The sequence below is a fragment of the Heterodontus francisci genome, chromosome 17 (assembly GCF_036365525.1).
Source record: "Heterodontus francisci isolate sHetFra1 chromosome 17, sHetFra1.hap1, whole genome shotgun sequence".
In the NCBI taxonomy this organism is placed as follows: domain Eukaryota; kingdom Metazoa; phylum Chordata; class Chondrichthyes; order Heterodontiformes; family Heterodontidae; genus Heterodontus; species Heterodontus francisci.
Window position 1 is genome coordinate 10,791,112 of NC_090387.1, and position 17,628 is coordinate 10,808,739.

Here is a 17,628-nt window from a genome sequence, read left to right on the forward strand (position 1 = left end):
AAGATTATGGCAGGCTTCAGTAAGTTAGACAAGGAAAAACTGTTCCTAATAACTGATGGTACAGGACTAGGGGGCACAAATTGAAGGTTTTGGGCAAGAGATGCAGGGGGAATCCAGGGGCAGCCTTCAAATATCGATGCACATGCACCCCCAGGTCCCTCTGTTGCTGCCCTCCTCAGTCTGCTCCTACATAAAATGGAACTACTCCTTTTTCTAATACGGTCTAACACTCCCACATTATGCACCTTATTGTGAGGAAGAACGTTTTTTTGTAATGACCTGGAACTCGCTGCTCACGAGAGTGGTGGAAGTGGAGACAATCAATGATTTCAAAAGGAAATTGGATTGGCACTTGAAGGAAATAAACTTGCAGGATTACGGGAATCAAGTGGGGGAGTGGGACTGACTGGATTGCTCTGCAGAGAGCTGGCATGGACTCGATGGGCTAAATGGCCTCCTTCTCTGCTGTAAATAAATGACTCTATGACTCTATATTGGGACCTAGGTGTAAGTAGCTGTGTTGCAGTGTTTCGATTATCAAGTTGAATTCACATGATCCAATATTTCCTCCAGAACTTCTATAAATGGAGAGAAGGTTTTAGGCAGGGAACAAAGAGCAGAGTGGCATAGACCACTGTCTTTTTACCTCTGGATTTGGGTGCATCTGTGATCCCTGGAAGTCCAGAAAGGTTTTTAATTTGCTTTTTCTTTATATGTAATAATAAGCCTTGAATTAATGACACTGGCAATTCTTAGCATAGACCTCTTTAGAGAGTGCAGTAAGGGGTTAGTTAGACCAGAATTCTATGCAACAAGATTAAAAAGGAACAGCTTTGGCACATAGAAATTCTATGAATGATTTGTGATAATGGAGTCTTTTATTCACATACCATACAATCATCAACTCACTGGGACACCAATGCTTCTAATTCCCTCCCTGTGTTATTTTAGTGCTATTTTAATGCATTCGTATGAGTTTCTCTCCATGCTGCTTCACCGTAATCATTATCCCGTTAATTTTAAAAGCGATTTTCAAACAGGTTAATGTCAAAAAGCTCAGGAGGCAATTTGAAGCAGGCATCAGAAATAGTGCACAGAGGAAATGAAACCCGTTGGGTGATGATAGCAGAGAAGCTCTGCATTCTAATGGGGGGAAGGGCAGGTCAATAACTAACATTAGAATTTGGTGTAAAATAGACTGTTTGCTATAAGTTCTGTCATAGGTCCTGCTGTACCTGCAACTTATTGGCTGACACAGTGGTGTCAATAGATACTCTGCTTTTCCAACTCACTTCCACTAGTCCCTCCTTCTCCCCACCCTCATCTCAGTAATAGAGAAACTAGCCACCTATCATTTCCAATTTAAATTAAAAATCAGTTAGTCTCTATAATAAGCAATCGATCCACAAAGCCAGTATTAACAAGAGAGCAATTTGAGATTTTTAATACTTGCTCATTGGATCCCAGTTGGATCTTTTGCTTCCTCATTTGATCCAAATTGGATCCTTTAAGCCCATTTTGAATAAACCCATTGATCGAGTTTCTTTGCGCTCCTGCCTATACACAAACCTGGTAGCAGATAACTTGGGGAAATTGTAAAATTGGCAGAAATAACTAAAGGTACTACTTGTGCTACCCCTATATTGCTTCTGTGTTAAACTCTGTATGTTGTTTAAAATCAGTGGCCAGGAAGACCCAGTATTTTTGGCATATCCATGATAGTCATTGGCCTTCCTGGACCCGGTCCTGGTGACACTCTGTGCTCCTTCTGGCCTCATTAGATAAATAGAAAAGAAAACCCTACCTTTTTGAGTCTTGTCTGGCTCTTATCCTTCTGTCCACTGTCTTCAACAGACAGGAAATTCACTACGTCTTCCCACACTGGCCACCAAGGTAAAATTGCAGTTGTGTCCCCATGACATTATCAGGTGGGTAAGTAACCGGGGTGATTTTTAAGTATCAGTCTGTTTGGTTTCCCCCCAGGTGAGTTGGGTGAGAATCAACCCATTTTCACTTTGTTCCGAAGATATCACAGGTTCTAAGACAGGAACAAAATCCAACCCTTTTAGAAAAAGCATCAAATCCACACCCCGTTTGAATGAAATGTTTCTTATTTCACACTTGGTAAATAATTGCCTTGGCAAAGCGCAGGGAGGAACGTCTGATGGTAGGGTCACATGGTTGTAATGGAGCCCCAATCCCTGACGTACTTCCCAAACACACAACCTCCGCCCACTAGAAGAACAAAGGCACTAGATGTATGGGAATACCATCACCTCCAAGTCACACACCATGCTGACTTGAAACTATATAATCGATTTAATATTGAGTCAAAATCCTGGAACTCCCAACCTGACGGCGCAGTGGGAGTACCATCACCACATGGACTGCAGTGGTTTAAGAAGGCTGCTTGCCACCATCTTCTCAAGGACAATTAGAACTGGACAATAAATGTTTGCCTTGCCAGTGATGCCCACATTCTGAAAACAAATGGATGACAAATACTCAACAGGTATTGGACTTTTCTAGCCCAATTCTCTGCACCATTCTGCGCCAATGTGATTATTTACTGCCAAATGTAAAAGAAGAAAATTTTCCCAATATTTTCTTCTTGTTTTGCTGTCTGGGCAACACATCATTCCCAGGTGACAAGCACAGGGAAAAGGGCCATAGTCCATTTAGTCAAGTCTCCTCTCCCATTATATTGCCCAAGGGACTTCCTGGAAATTGCCTTGCGTGGGGACAAGGGAGGTAGTAAAACAGTTACGCTACTAGCATGTGCTACCGTCTCAATGTGACAGGAAGGCCTCAGTACACAAGAAGTACACAAGAAATAGGAGCAGGAGTAGACTGTATGACCCAACAAGCCTGCTCTTAGAGTCATAGAGTTATAGAGAACAGAATCAGGCCCTTCAGCCCACCATGTCCACGCTGGCCATCAAGCCTATCTATTCTAATCCCATTTTCCAGTACTTGCCCATAGCCTTGTATGCTATGGCTTTTCAAGTGTTCATCTAAATACTTCTTAAATGCTGTGAGGGTTCCTGCCTCTACCACCCCTTCAGGCAGTGCATTCCAGATTCCAACCACCCTCTGGGTGAAAAAATCTTTCCTCAAATCCCCTCTAAACCTCCTGCCCCTTATCTTAAATCTATGCCCCCTGGTTATTGACACCTCTGCTAAGGGAAAAAGTTTCTTCCTATCTACCCTATCATGGCTGATCTTAGGCCTCAGCTCCACCTTCCCACCTGCTCGCCAAATCCCTTGATTCCCCGAGAGACCAAAAATCTGCCTATCCCAGCCTTAAACGTATTCAACAATGGAGCATCCACAACCCTCTGGGGTAGAGAATTCTAAAGATTCACAACCCTTTGAGTGAAGTAATTTCTCCTCATCTTAGTACTAAATGATCGGTCCCTTATCCTGAGACTGTGCCCCGTGTTCTAGATTCCCCGACCAGCGAAAACAGTGTCTCTCAGTGTCTACCCTGTCTAGCCCTCTTCAGAAACTTATATGTTTCAATGAGATCGCCTCTCATTCTTCTAAACTCCAGAGAATATAGGCCCAATTTACTCAGCCTTTCATCTTAGGACAACCCCTTCATTCCCGGGACCAATTTAGTGAACCTTCGATGTACTACCTCCAATACAAGTATATCCTTCCTTAAATGTGCAGACCAAAACTGCACACAGTACTCCAGATGTGGTCTCACCAAAACCCTGTACAATTGTAGCAAGACTTCCTTATTCTTGTACTCCAATCCCCTTGCAATAAAGGTCAACATAACATTTGCCATCTTAATTACTTGCTGTACCTGCATGTTAACTTTCTGCTTTCCTTGTACAAGCACACCCAAGTCAGTAGGTTCCCTCTCGCACCCATTTTTGTGCATGTATGATAGGTTCCCAGGAGAAGTAGGCATTAGGTCTTCTACATGTGTGTCCTTCCCTCTTACACTTGAGATGCAAAGAGGAAAAAGCACCTAGGTGATGGAGGACCCAAAAAGACAGCTCCCCCATGGACCTTTTGGGCTGTTTTTAAACACAGCTCGAAGGCTCGAAAACCAGCATCCATTACAGCAGCAGCAGCAGCCGCAACAAGTCATAGGTGTCAAAGATGTGTCTGTCCATTACAATATTGATAGGAATGACCACTGCACAGTCCTTGTAGAGACAAAGTCCGGTCTTCACGCTGAGGTTACCCTCCATTGTGTTATGTGGCACTACCACTGTGCTAAATGGGATAGATTCAGAACAGATCTATCAGCTCAAAACTGGGCATCCATTGGGCATTGTGATTCAACAGCAGCAGAAGAAATGTATTCAACCACAAACTGTGACCTCATGGCCCAGCATATCCCTCACTCTGCAATTACCATCAAGCCAAAGGATAAACTCTAGTTCAATAAGTGCAGGAGGGTATCAAGGAGCAGCACCAGGCATATATAAAAATGAGGTCCCAACCTGGTGGAGCTACAACACATACAATGCACGATAGTCAACGGAAGCAGCATACAATCGACAGAACTAAGCGATCCCACAACCAATAGATCAGATCAAAGTTCTGCAGTCCTGTCCCATCCAGTCATGAATGGTGGTGGACAATTAAACAACTAACCGGAGGTGGAGGCTCCACAAACATCCCCATCCTCAAGGATGAGGGAGCCCAGCAAAAAACAAGGCTGATGTATTTGCAACCAACTTCAGCAGAAGTGCTGAGTGCATGATCCAGCTCAGCCTCCTCCTGAGGTCCCCACCATCATAGACGCCAGTTTTCAGCCAATTCTACTTACTCCATGTGATATCAAGAAGCAACTGAATGCATTTGATACAGAAAGGCTATGGATCCTGACAACATCCCAGGTCTAGTATTGAAGACTTGTGCTCCAGAACCATCTGTGCCCCAAGTCAAGCTGTTCAAGAACAGCTACAACACAGGTATCTTCCTGACAATGTGGCAAATTGCTCAGATATGTCCTGTCCACAAAAAGCAGGATAAATCTAATCCGGCCAATTACAGCCCCCTTAGTCTATTCACAATCATCAACAAAGTGTTGGAAGGTGTTGTTGACAGTGCTATCAAGTGATACTGTTATGATCCCTATGGAGATGAACAAACCAAAAGAACCGAATTTACCAACGACCCCCAAAAAAAACAAATGGACAAGATTTCACTTTTATCACCTTTAACAATCAAACCATAATCAACATAAATTACATATGAGTAACAGAAAAATCACAGTCAAAATATATTACAAATTACACAACAACTATCCGATACAACTAAGATAGATCTTACAGATTGTCTGAGCAGTCCACTCTGCATGCAGGGCAACAGTTACAGCCAGAAAGCTCTTCACAGCTCTGAGCTTCCTCAGGTAGATCTCCAGCTCCTGTCTTCCAAGATGCAGCAACCAATTCTCATCCGACAGCATTTCCCCTTCAATCTGAAATCCACGGGTGTGGTCTTCATCCAAAATGGTGGATTTCTCCAGAATCTCCTCAGCTCTGCTCACAATGGTGTGGAATTGATGATGTGGATCCACCAGTATTATCTCTATCCCAGCCTTTCAGTGACAACCCTATGCATCATATGGCCAGGTCTGGTTAAACAGTTACTTTAAGTAACAGAAACAGCTGCAGCAACCTATGGACAGCTCTTGGATCCAGCCTTCACTTTGTTCAGCCTGCCTGAACTCCACTCCTGCATGATCTGAGCTTGAATGGGTCTATGTCCCTTTTATCTGGTTCCAACCAGTTTCAGCTTCCCCAGAAACCCAAGTTTTAGTTTCAATTTCTGTTTCAGTTTTAGTTTCTCTTTCAGTTCGGGTCTGTCTCAGAAAAAAAAAACAAAAAACAAACTTTGAAATGAAGGTGAGTGCATTTAATAGAAAATTCGACAAATCATCTGTTCAGACGACAGCTCACACATGCTCCCCCTGGTCTTCATCATAACACTTACTCAGCAATAACCTGCTCACTGATGCGCTGTTTGGGTTCCACCAGGCTACTCGGCACCAGATCTCAATACAGCCTTTGTCTGAGCATGGATGACAGAGCTGAGTTTAAGATTTGAGATCAGAGTGACTGCCCTGGTATCAAGGCAGCACTTGACTGAGTGTAGAATCAGGAAGCCCTAACAAAATTGTAGTCAATGGGAACCAGAGGGAAAACTCTCTGCTGGTTGGAGTCATACCTACCACAAAGGAAGATGGTTGTGGCTGCTGGAGGCCAATCAGCTCGGCTCCAGGACATTGCTGCAGGAGTTACTCAGGGTAGTGTCCTAGACCTAACCCTCTTCAGTTGCTTCATCATAAGGTCAGAAGTCACTGCTGACTGCACCATTCACAACTCCTCAGCAATTGAAGCAGTCTGTGCCGTATGCCAGGACAGCATTCAGGTTTGGGTAAATAAGTGGCAAGAAACATTTGCACTAAACAAGTGCCAGGCAATGATCATAAACAAGAAGAGAGGATCTAATTACCTCTCCTTGATGTTCAAAAACATTACCATCATTGAATCCCACACAATCAACATCCTGAAGGTCACCACTGACCAGAAACTTAGCTGGACAAGCCACATAAATATTGTGGCTACACAAGCAGGTCAGAGGCTGGGAAGTCTGCAACAAGTAACTCACCTCCTGACTGCTGAAAACCTGTCCACCATCTACAGGACACAATTCAGGATTGTGATAGAATACTCCCCCTTTGCCTAGATGAGTACAGTGCAACAACTCTCAAGAACCTCAACACCATCCAAGCCAAAGCAACCCGCTTGATCGGCACCCCATCCATCACCAGTGCACAGTGGCAGCAGTGTGTACTATTTAAAAGATGCACTGCAGCAGCTTGCCAAGCATCCTCCGACAGTAACCTCAAACTAACAACCTTTACCACTAGAAGGACAAGGGCAGCAGACGCATGGGAACACCACCACCTGCAAGTTCCCCTCCAAGCCACACACCATCCTGACTTGGAACTGTATCGCTATTCCTTCACTGTCACTGGATCAAAATCCAGGAACTCCCTTCCTCACAGCACTGGACTGCAGCATTTCAAAAAGGCAGCTCACCACCACCTTCTCAAGGGCAATTAGGGATAGGCAAAAAATGCTAGCCTTGCCAGCGAAGTTCACACCCCATGAACGAAAATGAAAAACTTGCTTTTATATAGCACCTTTAATATAATGCAATGTCCCAAGGTATTTCACAGGAGGGAATCAGGTAAAAACTTGCCAAAGTAGGAGACATTAAGACAGGTGACCAAACGCTTGGATAAGTTGCTGTTTTGATTTCTGCCCTCAGTATAATATCAAAGGTCACTGTCAAGAGTTCAGTCTAAGCAGCACATTGAACTGCACAGCAGGAGGGCATTCGACCCATTGTGCTTGTGCAACTCTTGGAAAGAGCTATCCAATCAGTGCCACTCAAACTCTGCCCTTTCAACACAGCTCTGCAAATTTTCTCCCCTTGAAATATTTATCCAATTCTCTTTGGGAAGTTAATACTGCTTCCACCCTTACTTTCAGGTAGTGCATTCTAGATCATAATAACTGCAAAATGATGTGAACCTGCAAATATAAGTAAGACTCATGTCAAGTGAGGCAAAGAGGGAGGAGGAACGTCCAGCCCAATTGCACATAAAGAACAGAGCTCACGCAACCCTTACTACTGACTGGCATTTAGATCAATGTCTAGAGTCTTCTCATATCATTCCTACTTTGCTTGTGCCTTGGCATCAAAAGCACATAATAATGCATTCTCTCCCTGTTAAATCTACTCACTGTCAAGTTCATTCCATGTTAAATTGAAAAATCACTTGAAATTCAGACATAGAAGAGTTGGAATAACCAATTTAACATGTAGGTGGATCTTTTCAATAGACTGTGTGTTGTTTTGTTTCCTAAGTCAACAATATTTACATTTTTTTAAATTTTTGTCCAATTTGCTTCCTGCCTTTCTGAAGGTGCTGGCTGATGCTGGAATCCATTCCAGACACCTGCAGTCAACGAGTAAAGTTTCTGATGTCCTGACCAATAGTTATTCCTCAAATAGCATCTAAAAACTGATTATCTGGCCATTCATTATCTTATTGTTTGAGGGGCCTTGCTGTACGCTAATTATCTGCCACGATTCCTGCATTACAACAGTGATTACATTTTCAAAATTTGCTTCATTGGCTGTAAAGTGCTTTGAGACATACTGAGACCACTAAAGGCAGTATATAAATGCAAGTTCTTTCTTTTCAAATTGCCATGTTCTGTGTACCAGCTCAGAGAGTGAAAGTTGATGAGATCTCATCAATCTCGATCTAGTCTTCACTCAACGTTCAGTTTCCACCTTGGGTTTAGTGAATAGGAACCCTGAGCAGATAATTCTTTGTCTCCTCTCTGACTGATGGAAACTGAGGCCTTTTACTGTGTCCCCTCTACCATCTCGGCCAACATCTGTGAAGTGAACAGTAACCAGTGGCTGAATCTAGGAAATTCTTGTTCTGCGTGGTTCTGTATCACATGATGCAGTCTATTCACCTACAAAGTAATTTTCCTGTACAGTCTCACAAGCCATTCTGGCTTAACCGTACAGTAATTTCACCTTTGTCCTACTTGCTAAGTATTTGATGAATTAAGTTGATCTGCTTGAGGTGTTTAAAATGGTGAAAGGATTCAATAAGGTAGATACAGAGAAATTGATCCAGTAACATAGTCTTAAAATTATATATAGGTCATTCAGGAAGCTTATTCTCATAGGCTAGGATCTTGTGGAGGCATCTGGGCTCCTGGTGTTGGGCGGAAAAGGCCACGGGGAACCCCGCCTTGGCCTTTTCAGGCCACCCCCCCACTGGCGCGATCCTTTGCTGTTCCAGAGGTGAGGTTTCCAGTGCTGGGATTACAGTCCCTTTAAAGATATAGGGATCCCGCCTCCAAGAGCTGCCAGCCAATCACAGGGCTGGCAGCTCAGCAGTATTGGCAGTGCCACCGGGAGTGGTGACCACTGCCAGTACTGTCGAGTCCTTGGAACCAGGCCCAGCGCAGGAACACAGGACTTCAAATACGTGAGGCGGGATCGCCGGGTACATCCGCCGTCATCAGCCTATCCTGCTCCTGGCAAATGGGGCAGCAACGGGCCATCTACCTCCGCCACCCGTCACGATTCTATGGGCCCCCCTGCCTCCAACCCCGTCTCAGGGCTGCCATAAAATCCAGTCCTTATCTGCAACACTCTCCCCCAGAAAGCTGGGGTCAATTTCAAAACTGAGATTGATAGATTTCTGTTGGTTAAGCGTACCAAAGGATATGAAGCAAAGTTGAGAAAAGAGTTAGAGATGCAGATCAGCCATGACCTAACTGAACAGTGGAGCAGGTTGGAGGGGCTGAATGGCCACCTCCTGTCCTATGATCCCATGGTTATTTCTCTCTCTTGCTTGTGTGTGTTTCTACTGCTTCTTTTTAGAAGGCACCATGGCAATTGCCCCATATTCTTTTCTCCACTCCTCCCAGAAGTGAGGGTTGATAGTTAGGTTTCTGGTTCCATTTTTCCAGTTGTATCCCAGATAGGTTTTTCCTTGATGCAGCTTCTTCAATAATTTATACCCATCCACTCCCACCTGCCCACCTAAACAATGGGTGACACAGTGATGCAGTGGTTAGCACCACAGCCTCACAGCTCCGGCGATCTGGGTTCAATTCTAGGTACTACATGTGTGGAGTTTGCAAGTTCTTCCTGTGACTGCGTGGGTTTCCGCCGGGTGCTCTGGTTTCCTCCCACAGCCAAAAACTTGCAGGTTGATAGGTAAATTGGCCATTGTAAATTGCCCCTAGTGTAGGTAGGTGGTAGGAGAATGGTGGGGATGTGGTAGGGAATATGGGATTAATGTAGGATTAGTATAAATGGGTGGTTGTTGGTTGGCACAGATTCGGTGGGCTGAAGGGCCTGTTTCAGTGCTGTAGCTCTAAATTAAATAAATAATTTCAGTTTGGTTTACTTCTCTTTCCGACAATTTTACTCAAACCTTTGGCAAGTTCCCTTCAATCTTCTTCAGCCGACTTTATTCTTCTTGCAGGAAATAGCATCCTTGGAAAATTCCTCCTGTTGCAATTTTCCCATGAAAGCATCTTTTTATTTTCTCCAATGAACTTTGGTGCATGTGCCCAATTGTTCCTAGAATGACTTACAGACTGACTTTGTTGCCAAGATCCTGTGGGTTTTGGGATGCAGATGAAATTTAATGTTTTGGGTGCTAGTCCCAAGAACTGCAGCAGAGTTGGAAGAATGTAATGCAATATTCAAAAAGGCTAGGTGGCACAGAGGTACTGAGGTAAATAGAAAGGGGAAATGTCGGAGATAGTGGATCAGTCAGTTTCTGAAGGGATACGTTATTGCTTCGGGTGAAGTCTCTCATCAGAAATGGCGTTTGTACAGTACCCGACAAATGAAACTCATACGCTGCTACCTAGAAAGGAAGAAACTTGCCAATTAAGTATCATTGAAGTCTCTTCACTGTAATGTAACGAAGTGTGGTGGACAAGTTGTGCACCGCAAGCTCCTACAAGCAGCAATGATATAAATGACCACATTATCTGTTTTAGCAGTGTTCTTGAGAGATAATTATTGTCCAGGACACTGGAGAGAACTCCCCTGCTCTTCTACAAATAGTGCCATGGGACCAAATATGTCCACCTAAGAGGGCAAACTGGGCCTCAATTTAATGGCTCATCCAAAAGATGGCAGCTCCGAGAGTTCAGCTCCCATATTAGACTCGGTGTGCACTTGCTTTTATCAATCGATAACTCACTCCCTTCTTTGTCCGATACAGGAGGCTCCTCCAGCCATATGAAGGGTCCTAGATCTGATGAAGGATGTTAAACTGTGCTTTGTCTAAGATTTTGATGCTGACCATTTCACAGTATTTTGTTCATTAAAAAAAAATCAGATTTGCAGCATTTGCCTTTTTTCTTTTTTTTAATCTCTGAACACTGACAAGAAACATCACAGAAAGGAAAAGAAATAAATAAATAGCAGGATAGACATTTCAGTTGAATTAATACCTGGCCCGCCACGGCCAAAGTTAATCGTGAGTCATCATGCATGATGTGGGTTCAAGTATACTCCAGAGACTTGAGCACAAGATCTATGCTGGCACACCTCGTACAATACTAAGGGAGCGCTGTGTTGTCGGACGAGCCGTCTTTCATGTCAGACGTTAAACTGAGGCCCCGTCCGCCCTCTCGGGTGGACTTAAAGCATTCCCTGGCACGTATCAAGCAATAGCATGGGGTTTACCCCAATCTCCAATATTCCTCAACCAACACCCATAAGCAGATTGTTTGGTCATTATCACATTGCTGTTTATGGAACCTTACTGTATGCAAATTAGCTGTTGAATTTTCCTACATTACAACAGTAACTATACTTCAAAAGTGCTTCATCAGCTGTAAAGCAGTTTGTGACATCCTGAAGTCATGAAAGGTGCTATATAAATGCAAGTTCTTCCTTTTCACAAGGCAATCACTTTGTCTAAATGTGCAATGACATAGCTGCAGTGCCAATCAGTGCTACTCTATCTACCTGTCCTGAGGGAACTAAGGCCTAAGGGCTCCTCATTTACTTGCAAGGTGTGGAAAGAGATGCAGTGGTTTTTGTCGAGGTTCATCCCAAGCAGCTCTGTAACACAGGAGCCTGTGCTCTACGGGCTGTTCCCAGGGACACACACCGAGACAAACATCAACTGCTGCTGGAGGACTATCAATTCGGTGAAAGACGCCCTTTGGTCTGCCCGAAACTTGCTGGTCTTCCAGCGCAAAGAGTTGTCCACGACCGAATGTTGCAGACTGGCACATTCCAAGGTCCAGGACTACGTGCTTAGGGACGCACTAAAGCTTGGGGCAGCCGCAGCAAAGGCTCAATGGGGAAAGACCACAGTGTAAGGTCCCCCCACCAAGCTGAACTGAGGGGCTGGATCCATGGGAACCCCCTCGAACTGTATCGTTAATATTTTCATTTGCTGTAAATGTAAAACTGTAATTGGCACGACAATTGTGAAATGGAAGGGTTGAGAAGAAACTCATGATAGTATTGAAGGAAACTGATCTCCCTTGCAATGTTTGTATTTTTTGGTGCTGTTTGAAACTGTTTGGCAATGTAATTTTTACAGATTTTTATGAATAAAGTATATTTTGGAAATAAAACAAAAAAAAAAATTTACTTGCAACCTAAGAAAGTTCAGAATATTTTCTAAATCGCGAAAAGTTAGGAACTGTCGAGGAGCAAGGAGATTTCAGGGTCCAAGTGCAGAAATCACTCAAAGCTTGTGGATGTGTAAAAAAGATAATTAAAAAAGTTAATGAATGTTGGTCTTGGTCTCAAATTGGCTGGGATACAAATGGGTCCAGGTTATCTAACATTTATATTAAGCTCTAGTTCAACCCCATTTAGAGTATTGCATTCAATTCTGGACAACACACCACATGAAGGATCTGTCGGCCTTGAAGGGAGCTGCAGTGTAGATTCACCAGAATGATACTGGGGCTAAAAGGGTTTATTTATGAGTGCAGGTTGAATAGATTAGGCTTGTACTTCCTTGAGTGTCGAAGATTAAAGGGTGATGTAATTGAGGTGTTTAAGACAATTAAAGGATTTGATAGGGTAGTTGGAGAGAAGCTATTTCCTTTGGTACGGGAGTCCAGAACAAGGAGAAATAACCTTTAAATTAGAGCTAGGCCATTTCGGGTTGATGTCAAGAAGCACGCCTTTACTCAAAGGTGAATTGAAATCTGGAACTCCCCAAATAAATATTGAGCCGAGGGGTCAATTGCAAATTTCAAAATTGAGATTCATAGATTTTCATTAGTCAAGGTTACAGAAACAAGCCAGGCAGGTGGACTGAAGACACAGAGAAACCATGATATAATTGAATGATGAAACAGGGGCTGAATGGGATCCTTCTATTCCTATGTAGTTCTGCAAATCTTTGGAGCCTATCGTGGGAAGATGAACCTCAAATCATCCTCAGGCCATTTAATGGGCAGGATTTTCCCATGGGCTTTGGGATCCTGATGTTGGGAGCAACTGAGGGATCCGAGTCTGCACTTGCCAGGAGCAAGACCAGCTCGGCGATATTCCCAGAGGCGGCCACCTAATTAGCTGCCTCCATACTTGCTGTCCTATTAAGTATCATGTGGGCAGGCTCACCATGCCAATCAGAGGGCCGGCAGCTCTAGAGCCTCAGCAACCTCACCAGTGTGCTGCTAAGGCAGATAAGAGATCTCGAGTGTGCCTCAATATGGAGCTGCCTTTGGAGGAGTAAAATTAAGCTAATAACTCAGAGGGGGGGAAAGTGGTAGACGCTTCAGATCAGAGTGGAGACCCCTCCAGTCGGATCATTGGGGCATAGGGGCTGCCTCTTGTGTCATAAGACTCCTCTTTGGGGCATGGAGCCTCCAGTTCCAAAGATCCCCTGGACTGCTGCAGGGAGGCTGCCTCTATTAAGCTGGTGGCCTCCACATGCAGCAGGGGGCCACTTCACCAACAGCAAGATGCTAGCGAGTGCTCTAACTCACCTCTAATTGGGGCCTTGCTTGTGTAAATTGGCTCCCCGCCTCAGTGGTGCTGGCAGCCGAATCGAGTCCTGCCCGCCCCTGGGAAAGTCCCGATGCGCTTCCCACTATTTTCCCATCTCCCTCCACTTCCCAGCCCACCACTCAAGCTTGACCTGTTTTACTCTATTGGTTTTGCTGTGGTGATGAACGTGGAGCCAATTCCAGCTTACAGTACCCATGTGCTGTACACGTGAGCTACAGGAGCTAGGCAGTACTGGACGGAAATCAATCGTCAACATCTACTAATTTCTAGTAGTGACTGAAACCTGATTTCCTGGACAAAGATTATCTAGAAGAAAGCACAACCTGCTCGAACAGTATATTAGCAATGTCAAAATTTCAGCAGCGGACAAGGATAGACAACTGGGAGAAGGACTTGCATTGTTATAGCACCTTTCATGACCTCAGAATGTTCTAAAGAGCTTACAGCCAGTGAAGCATTTTCGAAGTGTATTCCCTGAGGTAATTTAAGAAATGCACAGTCAATATGCCTGCAAGCAACAATAATAAATAAATGGCCAGATCATCTATTTTAGGTGTTGGCTGAGGGATAAATGTTGGTCAGGACACAGGGAAGAACTCCCCTGCTCTTCTTCAAGTGGTGCCATGGGATCTTTTACATCCATCAGAGAGGGGAGATGGTGCCTCAGTTTATCATCTCATGAATAAGATGGCACCCCAAAACTGCAGTGCTCCCTCGATGCATTACATGCTCTATTCTCTGGAGTGGGGATAAACCTACACTATCTGCTCACTGAACTCAGGCTGAGACTTAAACCAGTGGACTAGATGTGATGGTTTTGGGGTGCTAGGATTTCTGTGAAGACCTGAAATTCCTCTGGGGAGGGGTTTTGAGGATAGTTCTGGAGAAAGGTAGACCCAGCCGTTGGATGATCTCCTGAACCTGATCAAAATCTCAGGGAGAAAGAGTCTATTTTGGATTGGCATCCATCCCATTTTTATGTTTATAGGTGTGTTGTCTACTTCAGTAGCATGTGGGAGATAGGAGGAGATATGGAGTGGTGGGAGGGGAGGGATATCTCTGTGGCACTTTGCCGCCACAAACTCCATTTCCCAGCTACTGACACCATCCCTCTCTCTGACAATTGTCTGAGGCTGAACCAGACTGTTCACAGCCTTGGTGTCATATTTGACCCCTGGATGAACTTCTGTCCCCTTATCTGTGCCATTAGTAAGATGGCCTGTCTCAACCTCCTTAAAATCGGCCAACTTCTCCCTGCCGCCTCCTCATTTTCTGCTGAAACCCTCATCCATTCTCTTGTTACCGCTAGACATGACTATTCAAATGTGCTTCTGGCTGACCTCCCCCATTCTACCCTCCGTAAACTTGCAATCATCCAAAACTCTGCTGCCTGTGTCTTAACTCGCACAACTCCCATTCACCCATCGCCGCTGTGCTTTCTGACATACCTGGTCAAGCAACATCTCAATTTAAAAATTTTTGTCCTTGTTTTGAAATCCCTCCACTACCTCGCTCCTCCCTCTCTCTATAATTTCCTTTAGCCACTCAACCCTCTGAGATGCTCTTCTAATTCTGGGCTCTTGAGCATCTCCGCTTTTAATCGTCCCATCATTGATGACCGTGCCTTCAGCTATCTAACTCCTAAGCTCTGGAATTCCCTCCATAACCCTCTTCGCCTCTCTACCTCTCTTTCCTCCTTTAAGATGCTCTTTAAAACCTTCTTCTTTGACGAAGCTTTTGGCCATCTCACCTAATATCACCTTATGTGGCTCAGTGTCAAATTTTGCTTCATAACACTCCTGTGATGTGCCTTGAGACGTTATATTAATACAAGGTATTGCTGTAGTTTAAGTGGGTTGGATGAGCTGGCAGAAAAAGGAAACTTAAAGATGTAGTTTTGAATTTGCCACTTTCTCCACATCCATCTTAGATGGCTAGCTTTTGAAAATGTGATTGTCCAATTCTATTAGGAACAGCTTCTGGTGTGTTTTTTTTTTCGGGGGATGTGGGTGTTGCTGGCTAGGACAGAATTTATTGCCGATTCCTAATTGCCCTTGAGAAGGTGGTGGTGAGCTGCCTTCTTGAACTGCTGCACTGGCACGATGGGTCAAATGGCCTCCTTCTGTGCTGAGACAACACTGGAATTTCTCTCACTTCTCCTTTCACAGTTATCAGGCTCTTTGGGAAATTCCAGTGATTTTAATTTTTTTGGCTTTTTCCTTCTGATTTACGAGGATTTTGCCAGGACTGGAAAATTGCAAATATGGGGAAAGATTGGATAGGCTGGGGTTGTTCTCCTTGAAACAGAGGAGGCTGAGGGGAGATTTGATTGAGATATACAAAATTGTGAGAGGCCTGGATAGAGTGGATGTGAAGGGCCTATTTACCTTAGCAGAGAGGTCAGTGACTCGGGGGCATAGATTTAAACTAATTGGTAGAAGGATTAGAGGGGAGATGAGGAAAAGTTCTTTCACCCAGAGGTTGGTGGGGGTCTGGAACTCACTGGCTGAAAGGGTGGTAGAGGCAGAAAACCTTATCTCATTTAAAAGGCGCCTGGATTTGCACCTGAAGTGCTGTAACCTGCAGAGCTATGGACCGAATGCTGAAAAGTGGGATTAGGCTGGGTGGCTCTGTTTTCTCAGCCTGCACAGACACGATGGGCCAGGTGGCCTCTTGCTGTGTCGTAAACATTTTATGACTTTGTGATTCACCTGTCAGGCAAAGGAGATCTTGTTTCTTGCCCAGCCATGTGAGAGAGATCCGGGATCTGACTTCGCCCACTCAAGACTGGTTAGCTTGTAAAATTGCTTTCACCTTTCAAAGCGAATCCCCAGTCAGTTGAAATTTGCAGTGAAGAAACAAATTACAAAACTCAACACGGATGGCGGGGGATTGGTGGTGGGGGGGTTCATCAGCTTATTCTTCAGGCAGGAACAAAGGTGAAAACTGTCGGAGCATGGATGTAATCAATGAAGGGAGTTAAATGGGCCAAGGAGCCTCTTCTCATTTTGTAGTTTTTAGCTACTCCAGTTATATCTTCATGACAAACAATATCAGAAGTGATTCTGCTGATGAAATGTCTGCTCACAGATTGCGACAAAAAAGAAAATAATAAACACGTGAAATAAAGTTACCTGCGTTATGTGAGCCATTTTCTGTAGTAAAATGTAATATAGGGTTGTTACTCGGCAGAGTATGTAAATCATCAGTATGTCATCACAGGAAGTGATGTAACAGAACTTGTATAGAACCTTGTATAGAGTGAAACTGGAAGCCATAGATAGCAGATGTACGTAAATAAACTCCTGTTCCTGTAACAGTCAATTTCTCAGATATTCTGTTATAAGCCTAATCAGCATCAGAATATTACATTTGCTACGAGAATTGGTGCATGTGTTTGCTACACCTGTAGACAACATTGTTCTAACATAGTATTGCATAGGTGCCTAGCTTCCTTTCTACTTTCTTTAAGTGGCCATGCCTCCTGCATAAGCCCAGACAGTGAATGTTATTGAGCTATTTAACCAAGGGGACATCACAGCTGAGGCCCATTCCTGTCCTCACTTCAGGATAAATTCATCAATACCATGCCCCAACACAGAGCCAGACACGGAGAAGAATGTAGATCAGAGCATCAGTGCTAAATTATTGTTATGCTGCCTCTTACCTGTTCTACTGTCAAACCCGATTCCCTACTGGGAACATGAGGTCATGGAGTTGTAGCTCCTTTGGCCACATACAAAAAGTTTCCATCAATGGAGGTGTTCACAGGATAGCAATCAGGTGTGGAAATTGTGGCTGATTTTTCACCCCTGAGCCCCCTAACTTCACCCAACTGAGATCAGCTAGCGTAGCACAGGCTGGGAGTTGAACCTGGGAACTTGCAGTCTGAATAGTTCAGTCAATCCATTAACTCTAGAAGCTGAACTATCAACTGGTACTTATATGCGTATCATTATAAGAAAAAAATTGTTGCATTTTGTAATCTCCATTATATTGTTATAAATAAACCATTTTGTAGATACACTGAAAAAAAAACCCTGCAAA

The 17,628-nt window shown here is 44.1% G+C and overlaps 1 protein-coding gene across 3 annotated transcripts in view; it reads left to right on the plus strand.

Annotated features, from left to right (window-relative positions):
- The window catches only part of LOC137378719 (cadherin-8-like), a 194,578-nt gene that overhangs the window by 108,104 nt on the left and 68,846 nt on the right, over window positions 1-17,628 (plus strand). The gene's annotated exons all lie outside the window — the stretch shown is intronic.